This window comes from Sceloporus occidentalis, unplaced genomic scaffold, assembly GCF_023333645.1.
Source record: "Sceloporus occidentalis isolate IW3139 unplaced genomic scaffold, rSceOcc1.0.p SCAF_8, whole genome shotgun sequence".
NCBI lineage: Eukaryota > Metazoa > Chordata > Lepidosauria > Squamata > Phrynosomatidae > Sceloporus > Sceloporus occidentalis.
This window is the reverse complement of record NW_028316988.1, coordinates 14182501-14200666: the sequence shown is the minus strand read 5'-3', so window position 1 is coordinate 14200666 and position 18166 is coordinate 14182501. Positions and strand designations below refer to the sequence as shown.

At 46.6% G+C, this 18166-nt stretch overlaps 1 protein-coding gene across 1 annotated transcript in view; it reads right to left on the bottom strand.

The window, feature by feature from the left end:
* BRINP1 (BMP/retinoic acid inducible neural specific 1) overlaps positions 1–13059 on the bottom strand; it is a 65847-nt gene extending 52788 nt beyond the window's left edge. The window contains exon 1 of the mRNA XM_089534891.1: positions 12395–13059. The gene's annotated coding sequence lies outside the window, so the exon portion shown is untranslated. The remainder of the gene's footprint in view (positions 1–12394) is intronic.
* Between the last annotated feature and the right edge of the window lie 5107 nt (positions 13060–18166).

The following is an 18166-nucleotide window of genomic DNA, read 5'->3' as shown; positions in this document are numbered from 1 at the left end:
AAAAGGTGAACATATCTTGGATAACTCCAAACCAAATTCCAGAGTGGCTTCACACAACCTCTGATTTAGAAGCCACTAGTTGCCACTGGTTTCCACTTTATACTATGTCACACTGCCAGTCCTCCCAAAGAGGGGATGAGAGATATGTTTTGTCATCTGAAGGACAAGGAGGTAGGATAATGAAACTGGCTAAATGGACCATGTTTAGGACAGTCCATGGTCAGAATGACCTGCATGTTTCTCCTAAGATAGCCATGTGTAGGAGACATCCTCTATTTCAAGAGTGACCAACTGTCCCAGTTCAGATGTTCTTGGTCTGCAAATCCCATGACTGCTCACCACTGACCATACACAGCAGGATGATGTGAGTTGCAGTCCAACCACCCCTGGAAGGCCAAACATTCCCCCTTTCTATCTAAAGCATTGGTTCGCAATCTTTGGTCCTCCTAGTATTTGGGGTTCTGCCTCCTAGAACCTCTAAAACCCATTTCTTATGTTGGCCTGGGTTCTGAGAGCTGAAGTCCAAAAGCATCTGGAGGTTTGAGAACCACCAATTTAAAGTAAAACAAGACTGTCTGTTCAACATCTCTCCAGGGTCTCATTTGAGGCCTTTTCCATCTCCTCTGATCTGCTACTTTTAGTGGGAGGTCCCCAATTCAACCTGGGACCCTCCGCATGTGAAACAGGCCCTCTATCACTGGTGACAGTCCTTCCGAGCAGCACACCAGACACCCAAAATAAATAAATAAGCAAGCTGCACCTGATTTACGTCTGTGCTTAAAAACTAGGGCAGCACACACTGTTCCAAGCAAATTATCACTTGATTCTCAGTTGCAACTGTGAATTATTTCTGCCGAAAGTATTTTGTTTCAGCTGACATCAGGCAATGGGAAATTTATATCTGTGGCAATGCAACAATCGCAAAGAGATGAACAGCTTCTTGGCTTCTGCCCAAACCACAAGTCAAAAGCCTGTGATCCAATGGCGACCAAAATGAACCCACCGTGGAGTGGAAGGATTTAGAAAAAGATCTTTGGATGGGTACTGGACATTCCTAGGGTGTTCTGGCACTTCCAAGCATGATGTCCAGATGTACATCAGGAAACATGCCAATGGGCATGAGTGCCCATTTCGCATTGGGCCATGACACAGTTGCTCCACTGCTGCTCAACAGATCCCTCTCCATTATAATGTCACAGCATCCCCTAGGAGAATAGGGATGTTACAAAACTACTAAATTCAATTTTGCACATAGATAAGGCCATCTATGAAGATAAAAGTCCCAAGTACAATGCCAGCCAAGGTGGAGTCGGTGTTCTCCTGAAGCAGCCAGCCATTTTGGAAGGTGGAAGATGGGATCCATGTTTTATAACCTTGCTGGCACCTTTTGGATTCTGTCTGAATCAACTGCTTCATTTCATCTTATGGTAGTCCTGTCCCTGGTGAAGAAAGCCATCCCCTGCCATCTTTAGATTTCCATTTGGTGCATGCAAAGAAAGGAAACACCAAGAAGGGGAACACGCAACACGTTTGTCTAGTTTCAGCAACCGGGTCCTCTTACAATCTGCAACGCAACCCTCCTCCTTAATTACAGAGCGCTGAGCAGAATTAACCGACATCAAGACACTGAACTTTTATGGGTTTCACTTTGGTGGTGCTTTTATGACCTCCCACGGCGGGGAATTTGGCTTCTCCTCCAGACGGATGCTCTTTCCTCCTGCCTTCCTCTTGAAGGGGCTTTTTGGTGTTCCATTTCGAAAGGCTCTCTTGGCATCCTTCCATCCCAACCTTAAAGAATTTCCTCTCATCACCAGACATGCCCTCTAGGCTAAATAACAATATATTTTCCTCCCATTGTGTGTATGTGTTTGTGTGTGTGTTTCAAACTCATTTAATTTGCATTTCCACAGCAATGTCCCATTAGTATAATGGAATTACAATGTGTCTCTTCTTTTTTAAAAATTGCATCCAGTAACCAACGGCACAGCATTTGTCCGCAGATCATCCAAGGGAATCGATAGTGGAGAGTGCCTGCAAGGGGCAAAGCCATTCTAGGTTTTGAAGGAGCTAGATACAATGTCAAATTCTATCCCCAAAATAGGTTCAGGGACTCCTGGGAAGCTTGGACTAAAAAAACCCGAGCAGATTAGCTGCCCCTGGTTTTAATCCAAACTTTGAAGGGATTGGAACCTAGCCTCAAAGTGTCTTCTGCACCTTAGATACTTCCTTGAAATCTAGGGCTGAAACCCAGAATTCAGAACCAAAAATGTTGACTCTTCACATTGATCCAATTAGGTTGGCATTGGCACTAGGGCCTTGCCCTTCATTGCAGGACTGCTTTGCTGGGAGGTGTAGGGTAGGCCAAAATACACACAACCCTGCCTCCAAATCATGCCATCCCATCATTTGCCAGACCCTGAGACAGCAGCCTCCCAGAACCAAATAAACCAACACTAGCAAGATGAAGCAAAAGCATCATGAAATAAACACTCTTTGCAGATAGGCCAAGGTTGGGCCAAGATTGGGCTGCTGACTGCAAGCAAACCCCAGGGTCACTTTTGTGCTTCCCCAAGGGTCAAAACCGGTCCCCAAATGCCCTCTACAGAGTATGTGGAGCATTTCCATTATGATGGATCCATTTAGCCCTAGGAGAGGCTTTTCTGAAATAGAAATTGAACAGAGCTGATGTCCAAAAAACTGTGTTCTCCTTGACCCACCTGGTTTAAGCTCTTGTGAACTGGCTTTGCAATATCCTCTCCTTTGCTGACTTATAAGACAAGAGCTGGCTGTCCTAAAGGCACACTCTGAAGAATATGTTTGTTTGTTTGCTACACAATGCCACTGAACTATGAACAGATGTCATGTTGAGGGTGGAGAAAGCATGTTTTCTGTTCCTCCAGAGACTAGGACTCAGAGCAGTGGATCCAAAATACAGGAGAAGAGATTCCACCTCAACAATAGGAAGAAGTTCATGAGGTTAAGAGCTGTTTGACAGTGGAAGACAGTGCCTCAGAGGGTGATGGAGTCTAGTCCTTTGGAAATTTTACAACAGAGTCTGGATGACCATCTCTGTTGGGGATGCTTTGATTGTGTATTCCTGCATGGCAGAATAGGGTTGGACTGGGTGACCCTTCAGGTCTCTTCAAACTCTATGATTTTATGAAAGGCCACTCACCCAGAACTTTTCTTTGTTGGACACCATCTAGCAAAGACTGGATAGCCATCTGCTGGAAATTAAGCTATGGATTTCCAGCATCAAGCAATGGGTTGGATCAGCTGATCTATAACACAGGTATTCAAAGTGACAAGCCAAAAAGAAAACAAAAAGCAATTTAACCAATGGGCACAAATATGGTACCAACCTGGCACACTGGGGCACAAAATGCAGTCACGCCACATCAGAGATCTTAAGAAGCACTATTTGACAAAACATTCTCCAGCTCTATGGTGTTTGCTAGACTGTTATCCCAACCCCTAGAATATGTGGATTCAGCTTTAAGAAGAATCAAAGACATTGCCATCCCTTTTTTGGCTAGCTGCTGAAATCTCACCCTCCCTGGCAGCCGCGCAATTAATGCCACTTGGCATCTGGTCTGCGAAAAGTTGCACCAGAGCCAAAGATTCAGAAGCCCCTACAAAGGTGGCATCCATCAAAGAACTGAGTAGCCAACCCACGTGAGAGCCGGGCAAGAGGATCCTGAATGGGCTTTCATACAAAGGGAGAGAAAAGCCGGGCACCTTTGCTTCCTTCCCCGCATCATGAACACCGGTTGAATGAAGAAAAAGCAAGGAAATGGAGGAAGATGAATGTTAAGGTCGTGAGATGTCATGCTCTCCTTCGCCAGGAAACCAATCAAGGCAAGTGAGACAAAACCAATCAAGGCAAGTGGAGGAGAGAACAATCAAGGAGAACATCTCAAGGGGCTTCAGCAGGAAAGGGAGAAGTTCATCACAGGACGCAGAGACGTGACTTCCATGTCTAAGCTGGAGATACAATTGCTCCCAGGATTTCTCTCTCTCTCTCTCATATGTGATAAATATGGGAGTAAGCTTTTGTCTTTGGATGCTGCCACACTGCAGAACCAATGCACCTCGACACTGCTTCAACTGTCATGGCTCTATCCTATGGAATTCTGGGAACGCTGAGGTCCCCACCTTTGTTCAGCATCAGTCAATTTCACTTGCCATCCCTTTCCTTTTTAGATCTCACATTCTTTTTATCTGACTTTCCCAAGAAATTTGCAAGTGTTAATATGCTCTTTCTAATAAACAAACTGAACACTCAACTACACAGGTCAAATTCGCATAATCCCGTTATGGAGATCTCAGGTTCTTCTCATTGAATTTATGGAGACATCTGCAAGATGCTGGAAAGTCCTCAATACATATAGATATGGATTGATCTGAACAAGATTCTAATCTTAACATGCACTGAAGGCTATGCAAATATCATGTTCTTCTCATTGAATTCTTGCTATGGAGATCTTAGGTTCTTCTCATCGAATTTATGGAGACGTCTGCAAAATGCTGGAAAGTCCTCAAGAAGAAAAAATACTGAGCTGAACAAGATTCTCATCTTAACATGTACTGAAGGCTGGCTGGGTTTGGTTACTTATTCATGTATGAACAGGTTCTTCAAGTCATCCTTCTCAACTTAAAGCCCCCTAAGCAATAACCGCATTATCATAATTGTTGCATCTTCAAAATCATTTGTGACTTACAGCGACCCTAAAATGAACTTATCATGAGGTTTACTTGGCATCATTTGTTCAGAAGGAGTTTCTCATTGTCTTCCTCTGAGGCTGAGAGTGTGTGACTTGCCCAAGGTTACCCGGAAGGTTTTCATGGCCGAGCGGGGATTCGAACCCTGGTCTCCCAGTGTCCTAGTCCAACTCTCAAACCTCTACACCACACTGCCTCTCTTTATTATCATAATATAAAGGTGCAAAGCTTTCCATTCTCAAAATGAAAGTATATACACCTCTAAAAAACCAACAATTTAAATATATAGAAGATAGACAGATGATATAGATATAGATTAGATACAGAGATAAAGATAGAGATAGGAATGCAATTACTAATAACACAGAATGAAATTTTAAACAGAAGGCTTCCTTTAAAAACTTATAAGGATGGAGCTGCACAAACGTTTGTGCAATTCTACCAATGTGGAGCCACCACTAAAAAGGCCCCGAGTTCCATATCCACCAATCTTTTGCAGATAGACCAAAATGATCTAAATTTTGGATGGGTTTGGATCAGGTAGAAATACTCTGCCACCACAGAGGAGGACACATCCACCATGAAGGCCCTGGTGCACCTTGGAGGAGACTCTGCATGAAAGTAACTAAAATAATAGCAAGGCAACGAGAGTTGCAACCACCTACTGCCTTGCTTGCCATGGAATGGATCTGTGGATCTGCTGAGGATGTCTCCCCTTCCAGAATGGACACCTTCCACCCAGCGCTAAACTATCAGAAAGTCCCCATAGCCCAATGCTCAAGTAAGAAGCCATGCTTAAAATAACACTAAACAACAGTCTCTGCAATCTCAAACGTATCCGTTCAAAAGCAAAGGTCCATCAGGGCATGCTCTGGACATCCTTTTTGTTCCAACAGGTTTGGGGGCACTAGCTGTTCCCAAAAGCCTGTTGGGATATAATGGTTTTGGCCTGCTTGTTTCCTGCAAGGAAGGAGCCAGTCTGGCCTCTCTAAGAAGGGAGTTTGAGAACTTGGGAGCAGCTACCAAGAAGGCCCTACAAGGTTGTCCTTTTGGTTGTGGTCTTCCTGGAAACATTGAGTTGCTCAATATTGGAAAGAGGAGAGAGGATGGAAGTGTAGCTCTCCTTAAATATTTATGCTCAGTTAGGGTTGAGCCAAGAGGTGAAAAACAAGGCTACATCTCTCCATTACCATCATCACAACCCAATTAGACTAAGCATTCTTCAACCCACAACAGACAGGACCCTTCCTTGCCATATGAGGGCAAGCGAGCAAGTGATGGAAAGAAAACAGATGCTACTATGACCACTCTGCAGTCTTCGCCGTCTGCCGCCCACACAGCATTCGCTGCCCGAGGCAACTGCCTCCTTCTTCCAAATGACAGGACCGGCCCCTGTCTTTCCATCTCTAGTTCTAGCTCTGGAAAGGCATTAAAACCGAAAGGCGCTGTCAGTTCCACACAACCCTTGTCTCCCTCCCAGCCGCCCACACTCTTCTTTTCCCCCAAAAAAAGAGGAATATAAATAGCTCCCAGCTACAACAAGCCAATGTGTATGTTGCTGATTTGTGTTGATTTTCTCCCCAGCTCACAGCCTGATGCCATCTCCTTTGCTTTATTGGGAAAATGGAGATGGTTGGCCAAACTGGGTGCCCACTCCTTTGAAAAAAAGAAGAGGCTTGAGGGGAGCAAGGTCTAAAACCAACAGGAATTGGAATGGCTTTGGCATACAGCTGGCATTGGCAAACCTTGTCTCCGAACCCCAGTTTAACAGAGTCGGAGCTCCCCCTTCTGGGAGACACAGTATCTTCATAGGAGATGCATTTTGCAAGACAAGAAGACCCCCTTTGTGTCTATATTTGACACCCCTTTTCCAAATAAGACAGTAGTGCATACACATTTTATTCCTTATGGGTGGAGGAACCGTCTTTCTATGCCCCTCTTAGCCTGGCATCCCCTTCATACTCGGAAAATAATCCCATTTAATGTTGTTATCCCATAACCTTTCAATCTGCTTTGCCCTTTCTCAAGACATCTCCTGCCCTCATCCTCATTCCTTGTTTCCCAATACAGTTGGCCTTCTGTATCCATGGATTCTTTAACCATAACTTCAAGTATTCACAGCTTGACTATATATATATGCGTGCCTTGATTTTGCTATTTTATATAAGGGACACCATTTTACTCTGTCATATTTAATGGGACTTGAGCATCCATGGAGTTCAGTATCCATAGAGGATCCTGGAACCAAACCCCAGTGAATACCAAGGGCCTACTATATATCCCAACATCATGTCCTTTCCCTGCCTCAAAGCAAATAGATCTAAGCAGGCCATGGTTCAAGCCGTATGGATTTTGAAATGCAGGAATGCTCCACCATCCAGACCTCTGGGCATGCACAGAGTGTACTCAATAGGAAGAGGCAGCTCTCTCATTCAGTCCAAATGCAATTTTCCCTGCTGTTCATATCATTTCCCAAAACAAGAAGCAAAGAAAGACTACCTAAAGTCAACTTCTCATGGAGGGAGAAAAGGAAGGGTTGGTTTACAGCTTTGAAGGCACCGGATCCTGTTTGAATGTAGAACCTAAGCGGGTTCACCCTTGGTTAGTCCTTGGATGGGAGGCCACCAACAAATACTAAGTGCTGTAGGCTCTATTTCAGAGGAAGGAATTGGCAAAACCACCTCTAAGTATCCCTTGGCTATGAAAGCCCTATGAAATTCATGAACCTGCCATAAGCCAAGCCATGACTCAAAGGCACATATGCATATCCTAAAGGCTTCAGATCCTGTCTCATCTCGGAAACTAAATAGGGTCAGTCCTGGTTAGTACTTGGATGGGAAACCGCCAATTAACGCCAGGTGCTGTAGGGTGTATTTCAGAGGAAGGGACTGGCAAAACCACCTTTGAGTATTCATTGTATAAGAAAATCCAATGAGATTGATGGGGTCGCCATAAGCCAACAGGCAACTTGAAGGCACATGTGCACACACATATCTCTGAAACAAGACTGGGGCTGTTGTCTGAATCTGTATTCCTGCCTTAAGGAGATTATGCAGTTTCCTAAACAGCTTCCCCCACATACGCTCTCAACAATTCAAGAAGGGGAGTCAGGATATGTCTTCCTCCTTTCAACACTGTACGGTTCATGAGCGTGCACATCGGTAGCACTCTGGGGTGCATCCTTAAGTCTCAGTATTAATGCACACAAGCACACAAAATGCATGTAGATACAAGGTATAACTCATCCTCCTTCCCTTGAGGCTGTTCTGGGGGGGGGGGGGGGAGAGAGACTTTCCCAGCATGCAAATATATACACACATCAGGAACACACATCTCTAAGCACACACTTTCACACTCCCTTGCCTCTCCTGGATGCACAGAAATTGCTGTTTTCAGATGCACATTGCCACATTAAAGAACCAAAAGCTTGCTTCATTTGCTCCCTCTTTCTGTCCCTGCAACTGGTGCAAGACAAAACGCTTGCATGTCGTCCTTGTCTCACCAACACAGCAAAATGTACAAGCAGGGGGACACACTCGATTGCACAGACACACAAGCCCAGCTCCCCAAAGGGCAGGCGCAGCTCACTCACATGCAACACGCTCCCTTGCATACCCCAACACAGTCTTGCTATGTTCCCAATATCACACAGGAGAGTCCGAGTTTCTCTTTCCACCCCATACATGGACCCCAAAAGCTATTTCCTAAGCTGTACCAACCCTGTCCTGTTTATCGCAACACCAACACAACGCCAGGTGGACCCAACACCCACCTTCCCTTCCCTTCTTTCTTTCTTCCTTCCTGCAGCACTATCTCATCTTGCTTTCCCTGGGGTTCTGAGTACATGCAAAGTGCAATATAAGGGGAGGGGAAGAAGGGGGAACGGAGTGTGCAAAGCATTTTTCTGCTGAGTGCTAAAGAGCTCCCCAAAGAAACAAACCCACACATACACACACACCAACAGCTAGAGGGAAAACAACAAGCAAGGCACACTGCAAGGGAGGAAAGGAACTGGAAAGGCAATCCCCGATCTCTCTTTTTGCTGGCCACGAAGGCTCTGGCCATGATATATGTGCACATCAGTACACACATGCATATGCAATCGGACAACAGTACAAAATGTATCAGATCAAGCTGGGAAGGAAAACTGCAACCAGGAGATTGTGCTTTCCAAAGGAATCAACCCTGTGCAGATGTGTGTGTTGTGTCTGTTTGGTCTATGTACAAGCGGATCTTTGGTAACATTTGGGTAACATTAAAAATAGAAACTGTACTGCTTTTGAAAGGAGTTTGCAGGTATCAATGTGCAATTGCCTGATGCGATAGTTAGGAGAACATGTGTGCATCCAAGGAAGCATCATATGGGGAGTGTATGTGTGCTGTGAGGGAGAATCACAAGTGAAGACCCCTGTTTTAGTGCACTGGGGTGAAATGTTGGGTTGGGGGGTGGTGTTTGTGGGGAAGTGAGGAAAATATATAAGGAAACTTAATTGTACTGCATGCGTGTCCAAGCAATGGTAGTGGGAAAACAGACAAGCCAGGTGGTGTTTTATGTATGTTTGTGCATGTGTGTATGAGAGAAGGTGGCATTGAGGATTCCTCTGTGTAAACTCTCTCAAAAGCCCAGCTTCTGTGGAATAGCCAGGGATGTCTTGATGCTTGCATAGGGCAAAAGACCAGCAGAGTGTAAAATAAAATGCAAGGGATTCTCTGTGCGCCAGTGAAAGAAACAGCCATGTGCGTGCATGTGTGTGAATAGGCATACCCCTTGTGCATGGGTTGTGTAAATCAGAGAGAAAAAGAAAAAGAGAGAGACAAACGCCACACTGTGTGAGAGAGACCCAAAGCGGAAGGACATCTGTGAGGAAAACTCTGGATGCTTAGTGTGCTAGTCACAGTGTCGGAGAGGTGAACATCCATGCAGCAGCAAGACGTGATCGGCAGTGGGGCTGCACGCCTGTGTGAGCCTGTGTGTAAGAGAGTTGCAGGGGAAAGAAAGACACAGATTGTGCGTGCATGTGTGTGCATGCAGGTCCATGACTCCCAACAGCCGGACACCTGCATCTCTCCACACCAACCTAGAGTCTGTGCAAATTCTTCCTTTGCATCACCCACCCATGCCTCTGAACTCTTCACCAAAATCTGTGCAAAGCCCACCCTCCTCTCTGGATGGGATGGGGTCCCACTCTTGCTTTTCCAACAGAGGTGAACAAATCCTTCCATTTATGGGATCTCACCACCAGCCTTCTTGCTACCCTGAGCTTTAAGTACCTAAGCTGTAGGTTCAAGCCCGCCTCCCCATATCACTCTTTCGCATGCACACTAAAACTGTGTTATCTGCTGCATCTCATCTTCCTAATCCTCTTCTCTGAATGCTTGAATCCTTTCGTGCATATCAAGTTCCTCCAGAGCATGGCGCATCCTCCACCTTTCACAAATATAAATATTGAAAGGACAACTGGAATAAAGTTGAGCATAATCTCTGCCTCCCAAAGTACCTCCTACCATCCTGGAGCTTCCATCCCTGATCTATGATACTCCACATTCATGTATCACACACAGAAGATTTCTCATTTCATTCTAGGACAGTTGTGGGCTATTCTCTTTTCTCCCCAAGGAGGAAACCAAGTGGTCTGCAAAACCCAAGCATTTTGACTGACAAGTTTCTGGGTTGTCACTCTGCAAACATAAAACGGGGTGATCCATTAAACCGAGAGGACACTATCTCCTTGGGGACACCCTCGCTCTTCCTCCCGGACTCTATTAGGCTTGGTTTTGATCAATATAAGCCTGGCACAGACATTGACACTGAGACATGGGGGGTGGATGGATGCAATGGGGGGGGGGGAGAGAGATACAGAGATGCTGCAGTTTGTGGAGACATACAAACACACATACACATACAGACCCAACAAGGCTACACACCAGTCTGTCTGCTTGCTCACTCTCCCTTCCAAAGCATGGCCCAGCAAACAGAAGCATGCTCACCCAGTGGGATTCAACACACAAGCTGTGTCCGTGTGTGTGTACACATGTACAGTCTCTAGCCAGCTTGGAAGACTTTGATAGACACCAACAGACACACACACACATCCAGCAAAGCTCCACACCAGTCTGTCCCCTTCCTCGCCTTCCCTTCCAAAGAGTGACCAAGCAAACACAAGCATGCCACCCAGTGGATTTCAACACACAAGCTGTGTGTCTGTGTGTGTGTGTACACATGTGCAGTCTCTAGCCAGGTTGGAAGACTGAGACACAGACAAACACACACAAGGCTGGTGTGTAAGGCAGCAAGGAAGGTGCATGTACCCTTCCATCGCCTGTGCATGTCTCTCGATCTGAAAATACACCCAGAAAGAGGCGATTGTGCCTATGCTGCAGTTACACACCCTCAGTGTGTGACCGTACACCCAAACACACACACACACACACAGCAACAATCTAGATTCAAGACTGGATGCACACAGGAGCCTCCAGACACTGTGTGGCTTTTTTGATACCCATCAGAGAGTCCACATGCAACTGCACATGGGCTGCAGTTACACACAATTTGAGTGCTATTGTGTGCACATATACACACAGGACTTAACCCTTTGCTCACTAAAGAGGGGGAGAGACTGCAAAGCAACGTGGCTGGGAGCTGATGCCCCCTACCATTTTAATTTTTTTTTTCAGGGGAAATAAGAGAAGGAATTACAAGCGCAAAGCTTGGAAGGTTTGGAGAGATGATTTGGAGCTTTTGTTTTGCCAGTTCCTTCCTCTGAAACAAGAGCCTCAGAGCCCCTGGATTTCCTTCATGGTCTCCCATCCACAGGGATGAGAAGTCCTAACCACAAAGGAGGACAAGGCACCATAGGACCTTCAAGAAAAAAAAATGTAGAACATGACCCAAATCAAAGCTAAAAACCTTCATAGAAATATAAAGCCATGCTTCTTCACCCTGCTCCAAGCAGAGGACATTGTGGCATTCCTCCCAGACAGAAAGTTGAAATGTAGGACACATCCTGGAAAAGGAGGAGGATGTTTCTGGTCACCCTGCCCATCCCAAGCTGGCCCTGCTTAGCTTCCACGATCAGGCACGATCTGGTGCTTTTACACCAATAAAGTGGAGGGAAAGAGGTGTTTGGGGAGGTAGGTGAGTAGGTAGGTAGATGGGTTGGGGGGCTTAAGGAAAAGGAGGGGGATTCATCAGGAGAAAAAGAGTTTTCCGGACCAGAGGAAAGGAAGGTTGGAGGGTGAAATGAACATGGAGGGAGAAAGAGAGAAAGGTAATGTGGTGGGATGTTGCAGAGCACAACCCTGAGAACATCAAGACCCATTTCCATCCATCCAACTCAGAATATCAAGACCCCCTCCATCCATCCAATTCTGGGATATCAAGACACTCCTCCATCCATCTATCCATCCCTGAGAGCATCAAGACCCCCTCCATCCATCCAATTCTGAGAACATCAAGACCCCCTCCATCCATCAAGAACCATCTATCCATCCGACCCTGAGGACGTGAAGACCCCTCGCCACCCAACCAACCCTGAAAGCATCAAGACCTCCCCCCCTCCATCCATCCAACCCTGAGAACTTCAAGACCCCCCCTCCATCCATCCATCCCTCCATCCAACCTTGAGGACCCCCCTCCCCTCCACTGTCTTGCTTTGCTTCTCCTTCCTCTTACCGGCTCTTATTGCTCCTCTTGGGGGGCGAGCTGGGGGCGATGGTGGGGTGGAAAGGGGCAGCCTGGGCTTCTCCTCATTCGGCTGGGCAAGAGGGGGCAGAGGCGCTGGGTACCACTCGGGAGGAGGGCATAGTGGGCGCAGGGATGGAGGCGAGGCTGGAGGAGATGCTGCTGATGCTGATGCTGCTGGTGCTGATGTTGCGCAGAGAGGGCGGCTGGGGCTCTAGCAGTCCTTTTCATACTCAGACGGGGAATCCCTCACCAACCCAGGCATCCAGAAGCAGAGAAGATGAGCCCCTCCACCCTTTCCGTTCCTTTCCTTTCTCCTCTTCCAATAATAATAATAATAATAATGAGATCTAGAGGCACACCTCCAAAAATATATAGTGAGAGATGGAGATCGCTGGAGCTCAGAATCCGGCTGGTATTCCTCAGTCCTGCCTTGGCTTCTTCTGCTTTCCTTCTCCTCTTCCTGCCATCAGGTCTAATGATGCCTAGGATGATTTAGTTTTGTAATTTTGTAATGATATATATATATATGGCTAGGCAAAGGCTTTCCTCCTCCTCTGCTCGCCTTCCTGGGATGGCTTCGGCTGGGAAGCTTCGGAGGCGAGAGGAAGGAAGGAGGGAAGGAGGAAGGAAAGAAGGAAGGAGGGGGAGAGAAAGAGAGAAAGAGGGAGGGGGAAAGAAAGAGAGGAGGAGGAGGGAGGGGAGCCCAGGCTGGGGGAGGGGTTTTGGGGAAAAGGGGAGGGGCTTCCCACACCAGGAGGGGGAGGGGGAGGAGAGAGGAGCCAGCCTGGGAAGAGAGGAAGGAAAAAGAGAAAAGGAAGGAGAAAGAGGGGGGGGAGGGAGATCTGGAACAGTGGTTTGGAAAAGAACCAAGGAAGGAGGGAGCCAGGGATGAGATAGGTGAGTGGGTGGGTAGGCAGACAGGTAGGTAGGTAGATGGGAGGGAGGGAGGGCAGGTAGGTGGGTAGTAGGGTGGGGAGGATGAGGAGGAAGGTAAGTGGAGACCTAGGGAGAGAGGGAAAGTGGGTAGGCAGGTTGGTAAGTAGGTTGATGGGAAGGAAGGGTAGGTAGGTAGGTGGATGGATGGATGGATGGATGGATGGATGGATGGATGGATTGGTGAATAAAGATGGGGAGGGAGGGAGGGAGGGAGATAGGTGGATAGGTGGGTGAGGAGGGAGGGTAGGTAGGTAGGTAGATAAGGTAAGTAAGTAGGTAGGTAGGTAAAGGAGGGTGGGTGGGTAGGTAGGTCAGTAGGTAAGTAGATAGATGGATGAGGAGGGAGGGATAGGAAAAGATGGGGATGGGTTAGGTAAGTGTGTGGGGAGGGAGGGAGGGTAGATAGGCAAGTAGGCGGATAGGTAGGTGAGTGGGTGGGTAAGTATACAAGTAAGTAGATAGGTGAATGGGTAAGTATGCAGGTAGGTGGGTGAGTGAGTGAGTGAGTGAGTGAGTGAGTGAGTGAGTGAGTGAGTGAGGGGGAGGTAGGTGGGAAGGGAGAGAGGGTAGGTAGGTAGAGATAGGATAAATAGGCGGTGGTTGGGTTAGAGAGGGAAGGAAGGAGGGGGATCTGTCTGTACCCAAAACTCTTGGGATGTCTGAATCGGGGTGTCTGTAAGGGGGGAGTATGGGATGGGGGTAGTTAGGAGTAAAGGGTGATTTTACTGTGTGGGGGGAAGAGTAGAGAGGGGGTAAGGGCTTTGTGGAGAGAAGGAGGAAAGCAGGCAACACACTCACACAGGCGCCTGCAGAAAGATTGTGTCTGGCGCCCCCATGCTCAGCCCAACTCACAGGCACATACTGCAGCAATCTCTCTCTCTTGCACACAGCTGCACCCAGAGGTTGAATGCACAAGTTAAACCTCTGGGTGCAGGTGAGGGATTGTTGTAGGGTGCTCATGTGTGAAAATCCCACACACGCAGACAACACACGTGTTAAAAACCTTTGTGTGTGTCTCACAGGCACTAGGAGCTCACACATGCTGCGACAATCTCTCTCACACCTACAAGAGTTGTAGTCCAGTGCTCAAACCACTAGGTCATACTCTCATCAAATTATGACACAGCCATATACAAAAGAGGCCAAAATTCTCATTCCCTCACAACTGCGTCTTGGAAACCTATTCCATGGATTACTGCTTTGACACAGAAAGCTGTGGATGATGGTTTATCCTGTCCCTTTCATTCCTCAACCTTGAGCTGAATGCAAACATGCAAAATTCCCAACTCCTTCCATAGGAGAAGAAACCAAGGGATTTCATTTCATTGTTTTCTATAGCAGGGATGGGAATGCTGTTGGCTTGGAGATGCCTTCATCCCTCGACCTTGGCTCGTCTGGATGATGGGAGTTGCAATCCAGCCACATCTCGAGGGCCACAAATTCCATCTCCTTGCTCTTACAGGTTTTCCAAACCACTTCATGGGCGGCTGGAACTGCAATTACATCCAAGGTGCTTTCAAGAGGATAGCTCCGGTTGCATAGAAATCAGAAATTTCTGATTTCTGAAATCGGAAGTTCTTCCAAGTTTAAACCAAAATTCCAAAGAAGCGAATTGCAGAGCTGAGGGAAAAAGATGACGGGGCCAAAGCAATAAGGAAACGAATGAATTATTCTGCTGCCTCTTGTGGTTTGCTTATGAGATTTGTGGTTTTATTGTTTACGGCTTATTGTCCTCCATGAATGTCCCACAGTTGTTTTATTCTGTTTCGATTGCTCACCTCCTGCCATCCTTAGCTGCGTGGTGGATCCCTATGGAATGGAAACGCAGGCAGAAATATTTTCTATGATCCTTAAAATTTTTACATAGACATCATTTTACTTTTATAATATCTTCTCTCATTTTTTTTTGCCTCTCTTTCAAGAGGAGATGCCTTCAGAGCCTTCATTCCTTCAAACATGATGGCCTGGTGGTTTTGTCCCAACTCAAGTAGACCCAGTTGAGAAAGTGTGGTCGGGTGGTTGGAGCACTGGGCCATGAAATCTGTGGACCAGGGTTCAAATCCCAGCTCTAAAATAGCTCTCTAATATGTTCTATGTTGGTTAGGGAACTCAAGAGCTGAGGGGTGGCATGTAGACAATGTCCTTTGGAACCATGGACAGCTCCAGAAATTAAGAGAACATGGGTTCCTAACATGTTCTACCTCCATAACGTAGAGGTGGAAAGATGTGGTTTGGTTGGACTGCAACTCCCAGCATCCCTCATCATTGGCTATGCTTTCTTGGGGCTGCTGGGAGTCACAATCCCCAAAAATAGAGGGGTGCATGGTTCCCGCCTCTGGCCGACAACAAAGTGGGAGCATGTCTCCCCATGTGCTCCTTCTCCATGTGTTTTGCATGTATAGCCTCAATAAAACATCACAGTGGAGTTTAATAATAATTTGAGGCAATGCCAGGATCCCTATTAAGGCAAGGATATTTTTAGGCCAAGGGAACAGTGACAAAATCAATGTGCAAGCGTTCCGGTTCTCCAGGACTTTTCGTCAGGCTCCATGGCAGGGTATGCAAGGTAAGGAAATTCAGACTCCACGGCTGTACCGTAAACTAAATATCCCCTCCCTTCCTTCTCTTCCCCTTTGCTTGGTTTTTTGTTTCGTCGGGGGAGAAATTTGGGTGAGCTCGAATCCTTGCACATTACTTTGACTTTTGGGTTGACCTATTTTCAAGTTATCATGGCTTGTTGTTGTTATTATTATTATTATTATTATTATTTCCCTATGGGCAACATAGCTGCTTTTCCTTCCTTCTTTCTTTTTCTTCCTGTAACTACGACAGGGTTGGGAATCATTAAGTCCTCTAGATGTCATTGGACTTCAACTCCCAGCATTCTTCACCACTGGCTATGCAAGGAGTTGCAGTCCAACCACAGTCCACTTCATTCCTCATAGCATAGGGAATCCTACCACCAAATGAATTCTTGGATTTTGGGCTGCTGCTCACCTGGACCTCTCTTCCTCCTTTCTGTCATAACTCTGTGTTTAGAAGGTCTCCTGACTGGTCTCCTGGTTCTTTCATTCAGATCAGTAGCTCAGCTGCTAGATCCTAAAGGAAAAAGATCTACAGAGCATGGAGAAACTGATAGGCAACCTAAAGTGACAGAATCATGAAGGGACCCCAAGAGTCATCCAACCTTCTGCAGATGCAGGTTATTGTTGTGTGCCTTCAAGTCCTTTCTGACTTCTGGTGATCCTCAAGCAAACCTGTCACTGGGTCTCCTTGCTTCGTAAGGTTTCTCCAGAGGAGGTTTCTCATGACCCTTCCTCTGAGGCTGAGAGTGCAACTTGCCCAAGGCCACCAAGCAAATTTCCATGGTGGAGCAGGGATTCAAACCCTGGTTTCCAAGCATGTTACTATAACCACTACATCACACTGCTCCAATCTTCCAGTACATCTGCTCCTTGCACAAAGCCTAAACTCCAAGTTGTCCCTTTCTACCCTTGAAATATCCCCAGTTTTGACAACCCATGCCCTTTCCTGCGCTCAGGCAGAAACACAAAATGTAAGTTGCATGCTCTTGTGCGACTGCTGCAGTTTTGTGAACCATGATTTTGTGAACCATCATCCTTCCAGACTGCCTCTCTTCTGGAGTTAAGAGGAGTTTCCTAATGATGAGCTGCATGCTAGCTGAAAAGTAGTTCCAACATGTCATGCAAAACAGAAGAGTGATTTAAACAGAAGGGAAAGACCCTCACACGCTATCATGGATGTGTTGACACAGTGTGTGTGTGTGTGTGTGTGTGTTTGCTACTGTTCCAACCTGAACACAGCTCTGTTGCTTCTGGACAAACTGGCACACGCTCAAGGTAGCATCAGCTGATAAAACAGTGCTGCGGGTCATGAATGCACAATGCAGACAGTGTGTAGCAGCAGCCTCCATTCATGCACAGCAAGGGAAAGGAGGAAAAATCCTCCCCCAAGGCCAATAGGCACAGGATTTGGTTGGTTGGCTTGTTTGGCAGTAGAGAGATGGCTTGGTTGTTTCAAATTCCTTTTCACGTTGTCATTGCCCTTCATTTCGGCTCATACTTGCGGCAAGTCTATCCTAGGGTTTTCTCAGCAAGACGTCAAGGCTATTAAGAGGAGATTTGCTGTGGCTTTCTTCTGAGGCTGAGAGAGTAGGATTGGTTCGAGTAACTTTTCATGACTAAGCAGGAAACCCTAGGATAGAGTAGCCACATTGGAGCAAGCATGTTGTAGTTGTTGGTCCAGGACTCAAGGAGACCAATTCCTAGTCCAACAACTACACCATGCATGGTCCAATATGGCTCCCCTGTCCTAGGGTTTTCTTGGCAAGATTTATTCAGAGGAGGCTTGCCATGTCTTCTTCATAGACTGAGAGTGTATGTCATGTCCAAGGACACCGAGTAGGTTTCCATGACTGATTCCACCCTTCTTCTATTGGATTCCTAGTCCAGCTCTTAACCACTACATCAAGCTGGATTTCAACTCCAATTCAAGGCTTCCCTCTCGTAGGGATTACCTGGCAAGATTTATTCAGAGGTGGTATATCATTGCCTTCCTCTAAAGCTGAATTGTCCAAGGTCATCCCCTGGGTTCCCATGACTGAACATGGATTCAGATTCTGGCCTTCCGGAGTCCTAATTCAATGCACAAGCCACTACACCACACTGGTTTCCCAAGTACAATAGACCTGTTCAGTCAATTAGATTTCCTTACTTCTTATCTTGAGTTGACAGTGGAACGGATTGCTTCAAAAGGTGGTGTACCCTCCATCTTCAGACATCTTCAAACAGACATCTTTCAGTA